Source organism: Bombus vancouverensis, chromosome 5, assembly GCF_051014615.1.
Source record: "Bombus vancouverensis nearcticus chromosome 5, iyBomVanc1_principal, whole genome shotgun sequence".
Lineage (NCBI taxonomy): Eukaryota > Metazoa > Arthropoda > Insecta > Hymenoptera > Apidae > Bombus > Bombus vancouverensis.
The window spans coordinates 10055993-10067126 of NC_134915.1; the positions used below are offsets into that span (position 1 = coordinate 10055993).

Consider the following 11134-nt stretch of genomic DNA (forward strand, 5'->3'; position numbering starts at 1 on the left):
AAATTAGCTTAGTAAACGTTGCAAATTTGCTAATTGGGTCCTTTTTTAATTGGGTACTTTTCTGTTTATTTCGTTAAATTGCGAGTGACGTTATTTGATTTGAAAGTACAACTTTAAAATATAGTTGCTTTTTTCAGTAGAAATTTGTGTAATCGTGAAATCAATAGTTAGCGAAGACAAGCTAATTTCAGATGAAAGAAACAAAGACGCTAAAGAACAGGACATCCATAAATATAAAAGATTATTTTTTTTTTTATTGTTCAATTTGTAATTTACAATTTATCCATCTGCTCATTCGGTAAATTTTTCTAGCTAAATATGAAAGATATAGAAAATTGGTAGTTCTAGAAACGGCTCAATCCTAAATCAGCCCAACACTTTAACCGAAGTTTACTTAGTACTGCTAAAACCAATTTAACGATAAATCATTTCTAACTATACTCTAATACTAACTAATACTTTCTTTCTGTAAGCTTTCTTACTGTAATCTTCATTCCATTATTCTCGTTCTTGCTGTGTTCTTCTCCTTAAAACTCGGAGATCGTTATCACGTCATTAGAAAAGCAGGTACAAGAGAACAGGTGCTCGAACCATCGATATCTTAATTCGGCTTATCCCCGTAGAGGATGTTAACCCGATTAACGAAATTCGTGCAGTGTCAAATGAAGTGTTAGTTTTGAAGGAAAAAGGTGGATAAGGAAGACCGGCGAAAGGAACCAACCGTTTGTCGGTGGCCATAAAAGGAAACGGTTAATTCCGATGAAGCCTGGAAGCCGGACCAGACTGTGGATTTTTAATTAAGGAATAATTAAAACGGAGCAACCTCTCTGCTTTCCAACGTGTCAACGATAAATTAATAAACCGAGTTACCGTTTGTTGCTCTTGTCTGTTACGTTGATGTATAGCGGGGCCAAGTTCGTTTCGCGATAATAAGTTTGTAATTAAAGCGCGGCTGTGCCTTTATCACGAGAGACCCTTCGTGTCTTGCAAGCTATGGAATGTCGTTTAACACGAGGATACCAGAAAATTATTGCGGCGATCTCGTCGACAGTCTCTTTTGCGGATTAAAACTAGTATTAATCGACGAACTCAAATAAATATTTAGGTGCGTCGAAGTCTAAGTTTTGAGAGAAGTGAACGCTATAAATGATTCTTCCCCCAGAATTCTACTACTAAAAGAATTCTTCTTCTAGGATTTTAAAGTGTGCAGGATGGTTAGTCGCGTAGATATCTTGATGTTGAAACCTTCAAATGTATTTAAAAATATTTAATAAATACAGAGAATATTCGCTAAGACGCTCGGTACTAACTGGTTCGCTAAAGACTTTGTATAGATCGCTAATAAAATCGCTCGAGACTGAGACTGAGAAACTAGTCACCCTACGATTGCGTTCGTTTACTTATACTGATTGGAGGAGAGCCGGAAAATTTAAATTCGACTTTGTTCGACGGTTGCACGTAGCAGCGACATTGTTTTGTCCGCAGTTTATTTATTCTGACATTATATGTATCCTAACGATATTGATACTCCGAGGCAAAAAAACAACATAATTCGAATTGTCCTGTAGCTCATGTGCCGCTACAAAAGTACTGCCATAAGGAAATTTTCTTGAGTCTGACCTTTCTTCAATCCCTTAATCTACAACTACAAGTATAACCCGTAGTACGATGATCGGGCCAAATATAACATATGTCGGAGATGAAAGGACACCGAAGCCTTCCCTCTGGAACTTCAGGAAAATCTGTAAAATTGTAATTAAAGCTTACAGTTGTAATTAAACAATTTGCTGTCATTCTGCCCAATTGTACTTGTTTGGGATTTGTGATAATAAACTTGGGCTCAAGGCGACCATTAGCCGCCGAACATAGCCGCAGTCAAGGGGACAGGCGCTTCATCTAATAAAGATATGAAGCGATAGTATGACCCATAGAGGTACCTGACAATAAAACATTTCAGCGGTTCCTTCGGACAATGAATACCAGATGCTGCGGCGCCTAGTGCGGTTACGTGCGTTAACAGCACAAGTGCAGTTAGCCTGAGGACTCGCTGTAAAACCTGGGGTTTTTGGTAATTAAGATTGTTCAAACGGACAGGTAGCCGTTGTCCCAAACTGACCAATTGACAACAACCTCAATTTCCCTTACTTTCGGAACGAGGGCTATACTCGACGAATCCGGTGATCTCGTGTCCTTAGACACACCCCATCATAGTTTTCCTCGGTGGCATCCTCGGGACGAGGATTCATTCTTTCTTGCGATTCCATCGACGAAGAGAGTAGCGCCTTACGATCTGTGAGTATTGTATGAGCAAGTATATCTATCCTCCCGTTGACTGCGGATTCGTTATCGAACCTAAGACCAACGTCACTAGTATCGCAAGTGCCCAACCACCGCGGTTGATTGTCGAATCGGTAGTATCCAGACTCGTATTACCATGCCGTACCTTCGTTATAACCCCGCGATGGCCCATTCCAATGAAGATCTAACAAACGCCCACAACTCTATTCCTGACGCTTCTCCGACATATATAATATAATATACAGGATGGTTGGTAACTGGTGGTACAAGCAGTAAGGGGGTGATTCTACGTCGAAAATATAGAATAAAAATTTTTTTTTTTTAATTTTTCCATCGACACAACGATCTACAGTGAGATCCGTTATGACGTACCGCACGCGTACCGAGCGAAAATTCAAAGTCAATTTTCTCGAAAACAAAGCCTCAAGCGAAAAATTTTTATTCTATATTTTCGACTTCTTTTTTCGCGTAGAATCACCCCCTTTCCGCTTGTACCACCAGTTACCAATCACCCTGTATAATAGCTTGTTTACGTTTTCGGTCCAAAATTCTCGAACGTAAATCGTGGTTTAAGGGGTTAATTTTACCCGAAGCATCTCTAATATTTAACATACTATTTTAACATACAATATATACAATTATACAATAATATATACAATATTATAACATACAATATTTAACATAATATTTAACATTCGATATACACTTTCACTCTGGATAAATTAAGCGGCTTTTCAGTGAACAATATATATTTGTCGGGTTTGTCGGGTTGGTGTTGGTTCTTGGGGCGCGTTGTTTATCTTCATTAGGACAAGCCATTGTAGTTGCTCAAAGAGGTTTATATTTACAGTGATATGTACAGGAGTTGTTTAACCAAGGTTTAACAGTATAACGTAATAAGTCACTCTTAAAGTAAACAATGTTCTTAGGTTGAAACGAATCCACGGTTAACGGGATAACTCTTTGTTCAATTGGATATGTGTTAAACTCGAAATGACGTTCGCTATGAAGTACGGTATCTTTCAGACTGACAGTCTGACGTTGTGAATAAACTCTCTGACTGACACGTTTACACTTATCAATTGCGTATTGATCAGGGTTATCAACAAAATTCCAGGCGCCGTTACTAGGCAGACTCGCGTAGAGCCGTCATTGCTCCCGCCTCGGGACTTGTTTGTTAATACAACGTGTGTTCCTCAACATTGGTACTTCTACTGTGAAGTAAAACGTTCATCCCGTGACCGTGGCTACGTTCGGTGACCAGTTGTGTCACCTTGACCCCAAGCCCACTGTTATAATACTATAATGAACAGCTAAAACAAACAGTTTAGCCCAAAGTATTGGGAATCTTCCCAAAATTCTAAATGAAAGGCCCGTTATCCCTACATCTCCGACATATTTATAACATTATAATAACAATATAACTATTTATAAAATCATAGAACATTCGCAAACGATATTATTATCGTATATCTTAAATATTTCTTCTTTTTATTTGTTATGTTGTATACGATGAAAGGTGTGCGATTCTCTTGAGGCAATTTACGAATAAAAAGTGAATCGCAAAGACACGGAATGCTTGCAACAGATAAATGACAACTATTTATATGGAATATTCGCCTAAAATTTGACGGAGACACGCGATCAAGAGGGAAGATACACACGTGGACCCAGCCAAGTGCGCTGGGAGCCTTTGCGCTGCATGCACGCGAGCTTAAATCCGGATTAGACGGATCACCCAGCGGGTGCTTAAACATCGATATAATCATAGGGTCGTTTCAGGCCCCGGTAGCAGCCTTGCCGATATCCTGATCGCGTTCTCCGCCCATTTAAACCTTCTAAAAATATTATAATTCGTGCACGAAGCGACCAAATGGCTTAAAATTTCGTTTACCACTAAAGAACTATATCAAAATGAAGCTTTGTCGACGATCGGAAGAAAACAGTTGCAATTATCAAGATTTAAAACGATCTATTCGCAAATTTTCGCAGAAATTTTATCTGTTAATAGCGTGAAGACAACAATACGAAATTAGTGGAAGTAACGTGCTTTTCGATCGAAATGGATGAAACACGTTTTTTTTTCTTATTATTATTTAATTTCTACTTTACAATTTGTCCATCCGGACATGATGAAACACGTGAAAATAAAAAATAAAGAAACTGAATTATTCGACATTTTTTGAGAAGCACGATACCCTTTTGGTAAAATCAATGAGACGAGTTCATTCAATTAACTATATTTACTGATATTTTAAAGTGTAGAATACAAAGTTAATCGCAAGCGTTGTTCGCTTCATGATACTCTTTATAAGATTGATTCGTTATACTAACTAGTTCGCTCGACTGACTTACTGACTTGATACTGATATTCATTCGCACTACTACTGACTCGTGGAGAACTTGGTCGTCTATTTATACTGGTCGGGGGGAAGGCGGGAGGGTACCGGAAGGTTTGAACTTGTCGCCGGTGGTAGGTTGCACGTAGCAACGAAATTGCTTTGTCCAGAGATTGTTTATTACATTATGTACGTCGTACAGTGTTAATCCTCTGTGGCAAAACAATTATGTGAGGCATCTTCGTATCGCAACGTCCTAAGAAGCATGTGCCGCTACACGTCTCAAGACGCACATGCCGTTACAGTTCTTTCAATTCTTAGATTTTCGCGCAAAGAGATAAACTCTGTTCTTCGTACTTTCGAAGAACGTTCTGCAGAGAGAAGTGGTTGCGTAAATATACCTGTGCAAACAGTCCGCGGACACGTGTACGGTCAATTAAAAGCTGGCTTCCAGAGATGCGAAGAGAGAATGGAGAAACGTGCAGGATAGAAAATTCCTGGCGCGGAAGCCGACCAATTAAACGAGATATTTATCTACACGCGATAACCACAGCGACGACTCAATTACGACTGTGTTCTCTATCGCCCAACGGAAATATAATTGCGGTTTCATTGCTTTTAACGTCTGTATTTCTTGCAACTGCGCCCGATAAACTTCGTATAGTTGCAAACGACCGACGGTGCAACGAAAAACCATCCATAGGTTTCAAAAGTGCCGGCGAATCTTGAAATTCTATTTCTTATCTCAACAAACAGATATTGCTTGTTAAATATTAGGAAAATTCTTATGATGTTCAAATAATCTGCTTTTGATATCGTCTGAACGTTGTTACCAGTATCGTTAAGTTTGGTGTCGATATTTTCAAGACTTAATCCTTCAATTGTCGCAGTTACTTTGCTAATCCCTTTTTCCTGTAAAATACTTTCTATTTCTTAGTTCTGTTACAGGTTAGAAATTATTTTCGTACCTGTATGGTTATTTTTAATATTTCATTGCTTTAACGAACACCAAGAAAGTTTGTTTCAACGATAACTCTATGCAATATGTTCACTTTATGTCGAAAGGCACCCTGCTGGTATCACTGGGTTCTACCTAAATGTAGTTAGAAGCTGAAACATCATAATAATATTACTAAATACTGTCTGCATTTATTGCATAAACGTTATACAATAATGTACGCTTGAAATGCATATAATTTACATTAATCTTCTTCTTAATATCCCCATGGCGAAACTATTCAAGCAACGCGAAACGTACATTTACCTCGTCAATTTTAGCCACATTACCGGACTTGGCGTTCTCATAGGCGTATTTAATGGAGTACGTTCCCTCTACTAATTAAGACAAATATCGGAATCAGAGAATTAAACTTTGTTCAGAGATCGGCGAACTAGGAATCTTCCTTTAAACAGATTTCACTAAAAAATCTCGCACATTTACAGTCGCTCGTCGTCGCAAACTCGTCGAAAGAGAAATGTCGGAACTTCGAAGGGGTTGAAAGGGGCGCAAGAGGAGGGAAGCGTAAGAGTGACGCGGCAGCGACGATTATAAATTCAAGCTGAAACTTATAATCGTGTTTGTTTTAATTAGAACCGCAGCGTGCGGCTGCGTTCATTTAAGACTCGAAGTTGGCGGGCCCCCGCTCGTTTCAGCCAACGTTCGTTGCAGCCAACCCCCCGGAAGCCACCAGGCCCCGTAGTCTCGACTCCCGTTAATTTCGCGCCAGGCATTAGTACGTTAATAAACCGTTATTTATTGGCGCGCTCCTTAAGAACATTTATTTCTGCCGGTTCCGACGCATTTTCCGCCGCGCCTTCGTTGCACACTAAATCAACCACCGATCTCGCTTCACCGAAGCGGTTGCTCGCGCGAATAAATCTGCCGATTCCTTTTGCTTTTTTTTTCTCTTATCCGCGTTTCCGCCCCTTTCTGAGAGAGGTCTGTCTGAAAGGTCACGAGGATGCCTCGTTTGCTTTCCTCTGGTTCTTAATAATATAATTATATGCTTAAATAATAATGGCTTGAGAATAAGAATTGGTATAATAAAGTTAGTACTTTGACTGCCACGTTGGTCATATCACATCGTGACCTTAAGATACCTGCAGTTAAAAAAGAAATATCCAAATTCAGTAATAGATATAACATAAGAATTAACAACCACCAAAACCCACTAGTTACTCGATTACTTGACACGACGGATCAGATCCGCAGGCTAAAGAGACATTACCCTTTAGATTTAAGCATTAGATTCAACATACGATAAACACTTATTATACGCGACATAGTACCACGCCAGAATAATTTACTTATAATTCCCAATGAGAATTGATTGTAAAATTCTTCAAAAAAAAAAAAAAAAAAAACAGCCACGGTTACTCTAACAGCCAAAAAATTCTACCAAATGTCCAAATTGGACAAATTGTGAATGTAAACAACTAAATAAAAAATAACTCCAGTGACGTCACGGCGGTCATTGGTGACCGGGGCGCTTGAACTTCTTACAACTGTAAAAATTGAATGAAAATTGACAGTTAGGGCATTTTGAATATAACCGATAAATAGAAGATACTTTGAAATAAAAAGTGCCCCGAATTGAACAATTAAACATTTTTATTAGAACATGAATAAAAAAAAAATGAGAACAAATCTTGCAGCTAACGGTGCACTGTGTTTGCATCCATATCTTTGAGGGGTAATTTACGAATATTATTATAAACACACCTTAGAAAATAATCGTAAATGCTGCTTTATAATCATATAATTTTTTTTCTTTTTTTATTTGGAAGTAGTTTACGATCAATTCTCATTGAGAATTATAAGTAAATTATTCTGGCGTGATACTATAACGTGAATAATAAACGATTATGGTATGTTTGGTTCTAGTTGAATCTAATGTTTAAATCTAGAGGGTAATGTCTTTTTAGCCTGCGGATCTGATCCGTCGTGTCAAGCAATTGAGTAACTAGTGGGTTTTGGTGGTTGTTAATTCTTATGTTATATCTGTTACTGAATTTGGATATTTCTTCATTAACTGTAGGTATCTTAAGGTCACGATGTATTGTTTCGTTGGTAACATACCAAGGTGCATCTATGAAGGATCTTAGAGTTTTTGATTGGAATCGTTGAAGAATTTCTACGTTGGAATTACTCGCTATTCTCCATAGTTGGATCCCATAGGTCCAAACAGGTTTTAATATGGCTTTATACAGCATTATTTTACTCTGCACGCTTAAAATCATGTAATTGAAGTTAGAAGTGTGAACTGATACGTCGGACCAGATCCGCAGGCTGAAGAGACACTACCCGTTAGACCTAAACACTAGATTTAATTAGATATTTATATTAAGTAATATTTACTTATTTATAACAATTACTTATAAATTATACTTATCTATAATAAGTATTAACTTATTATAAATAATTAGCCATGTCACTGCGCCACGCCAGAAAACATTACTGAAAATTCTCAATGCGAGAATTGATTGTAAATTTTAATAAATAATAAAAAAAAAAAAGAAGTGTGAACATACCTTACTATTATATATAGAATGAGCAAATACTGTTTACTAATATTTTCTACACGTTTCAACAATATATCATACTCTGGACGTTTAGCTTACGACGAAATAACGAATGCTAATAGTTTGTTGAAATAAACGAAGCCTCGTTATAATATGTCGCTATCAACTGTTAGCAAGGCGCCACGATGATCACCCGTGACCACCAATAAGATAAACAGTCCATTGGGGGGGGGGAATGTTGTCTTACATCATCAATTTATTATTATTTTGCAATTATATGCTATGCATAATAAAAATACTCCCGTGGCGTCTTCAGCGAAACATGTGATTTCGGCGTGACGGTCAAAGTGTTGATATATGTTATGATAAAAGTGTCTTATAAATACGAGTTAAGAAGATTCTCTGTTTGTGATTGGGTTCTGATTTTAATTTCATATAGGAAGGTTCAGAAAAGAGTTTCAGTCGAGGATCCTTCGTTTGCTTTGACGTGTTCCTATTCTTTCGAAACGTCTCGAAATTTCAATGAATTTTTACGATCTTTCGTTCGTGCCGGGAACGCCAAATCAATTTTGGACGAGGCAGATTTATTTTTCTTTAATCGCTTCGTTGATAGCTTTCTAATTGAAATTTTCGTGGTTTTTTCTTTCCATTTGGAGTTTCAAATGAAGTTTAAAATAGACACTAGAAATTAGATTATCTACTATCTAGACACTAGAATCTAGATTAACAGTAGAAATACCATACCAGTTAAATTGACTGGTTTTACAATTTTATTTTAAAATTCCTACTTCATGTTATATCTTTTTCCGAAATGATGTAATGACTTTCGTAACGATAACTAAAAGAATAATATAACAAATTTTATTTTGTTTTTTATGTATTCAAACTGAAAATAATTTTATATCAAAACTAATTATACCAGTACCAGTCAAAATGACTTGTCAAAGTACTTGTCAAAGCGTAAAAGAGTCCTGCAATCTATTTATCGAACTTCAATTAACCAGTTTCCTCGTTTCGTACAACTTCCCACACGTTCTTAAAATTTCTACTGCGTATCATTCAATATGATGATATCAGTTATCAGGAAAATTCCGGATCGATCGCTAGATCGCTAGATGCTGACGCTAGAAATACCACAGCAGTCAAAATGACTGATTTTACACTTTTATAAATACGTCAACCCTCATTTAGGGATCCCAGATGGATTAATAATACCAAAAATGTACTACATAACGTGGAATTCCTTCCGTAAGAAAGTAATAAATCAATAAATATAAAAATATTCTATTATTACGTATTTTTTAAAGACCAGTCGTTTTCACTGGTTTTGGTTATATAGAAATAGCTTCGTGTTGACTGTCGGTAGTTCGAGTGTTAAATGTATCAAATTCAGAGTGGGAGAATTGAATTTCTGAGTAAATTGATCCATTCATAGTCTTTCGAATTGAACTTTCCATTCTTGCTTAGATTTCTAATTTAAATTTGAAGTCAACTTTTCTGAATCAAATTTCCGTTATTCCATCGACAGTCTTTCAATCGAATTTGAAAGTCCTTAAAACAATAATTCGAGACAAATATCCAAGCAAATGTGCGTGAGCGCACGTTTCCGCCTGGTTGTTTTAGGAGCACGCCGCACGGATTTCACGCGGATAGGTTTCAAATCGCGGCAAATCCCATCTCGTGCATCGTTCGCTCTGGATTTTCGCCCCATTATCCCGGAGGACTCGACGATCCTGTGCGTTGAATGGAACCCTTCGTTTCACGATCCTCAACCAGTTACATCCTGCTACGTTGGATAGGAAGGCAAAACGGTGTGTAATCACTGTCGTAGGATTACGGTGATACTATTCCTCGAAGAATGACACGCTGCACGAATCCCTTCGTCCTTTTTCTGGATTACGCGAATACGGTGCGACGTTGATACGTTTTAGTTTGATTCTAGTGAAAAACGAAATCAGCTTGTGCGGATAGAGGAGGATCACGAAGAATTGGGGAAGTCGAGTGAATGTAGATTGACTCGAAGCTTGTTGAACGATAACGTATTGAATGTAGAAAATGAATAGTTTATTATTATTCCTTCTTTCTCTTTTTTCTTTTTCCTTTTTTCTTTATAATTGATAGTTTCCTTAAGCGAGAATATGTAATACGATTTATTAGGGGTTGTAACAGTTCGAATAGGGTGAACGGTACTAGGGTATAAGGACTGACACCTGGTATTGAACAGGCGAGTTGTTGAGGAGTTATCCACTGAGCTCTGAGCGAGTGAATGGCTTGTGATTACCGACATTCGGTAATTTTATTCATTTCTTCTGCTTTTCTATTTGGATGTAAAATGAAAGATACGAATAACAAAGATGTAATAGAGATTATAGAAATAATAATGTTTGACACAATTATTTGACAAATAATGCATCAACAGTCTGTCTGCTTACCACGAAGGATAAATGATTGCTATTTTCGATTGTGTAGCTGCAGGATGACATGGCAGCCGGCAATACACTTTCATTTATCAATTCAATTTATCAAAAATATATTTGTAATAACATATATAATAATATTGAAAATTCTTAAAACTTCTAACAGAAAGAAATCAAATATTTGTCAGAAAAATAAAGACTGGGATATATGTGAAGAAAGTTTGGTACTGTTAATACATAATTTATTTCTCAACACGAATTTTCCATAAATATATCATATATCAACATTCATCATATATATAGTTTTTGCTTGCATAACTTGCATAATAGTATTCTCTTACAGCACATACATCTTTGTCTTATCTCTTATTATTTTTTTGTATTCTTATTCTTCTGTTTTTGTTTCTTTGTAGTATAATTCTTTGTACCGATCCGAGTTTCACTTACGAGCTCATAGCGCGCACCTGCCGTACCATTCTCCTTAACGGCGAAATCCATTTTTGCAGATCGAAACACTCTTCCGGTATAATCGAAAATATCAACTTATCCCGTTCCATT

General features: G+C 37.0%; 1 long non-coding RNA gene across 1 annotated transcript; it reads right to left on the reverse strand.

The window, feature by feature from the left end:
- Nucleotides 1-5604: 5604 nt before the first annotated feature.
- LOC143302714 (uncharacterized) lies at nucleotides 5605-8299 on the reverse strand. The gene is made up of 2 exons (XR_013058441.1): nucleotides 8169-8299; nucleotides 5605-7950 (listed from the first exon to the last, which is right to left on the reverse strand). It is a non-coding gene; the product is annotated as an uncharacterized LOC143302714 (long non-coding RNA).
- Between the last annotated feature and the right edge of the window lie 2835 nt (nucleotides 8300-11134).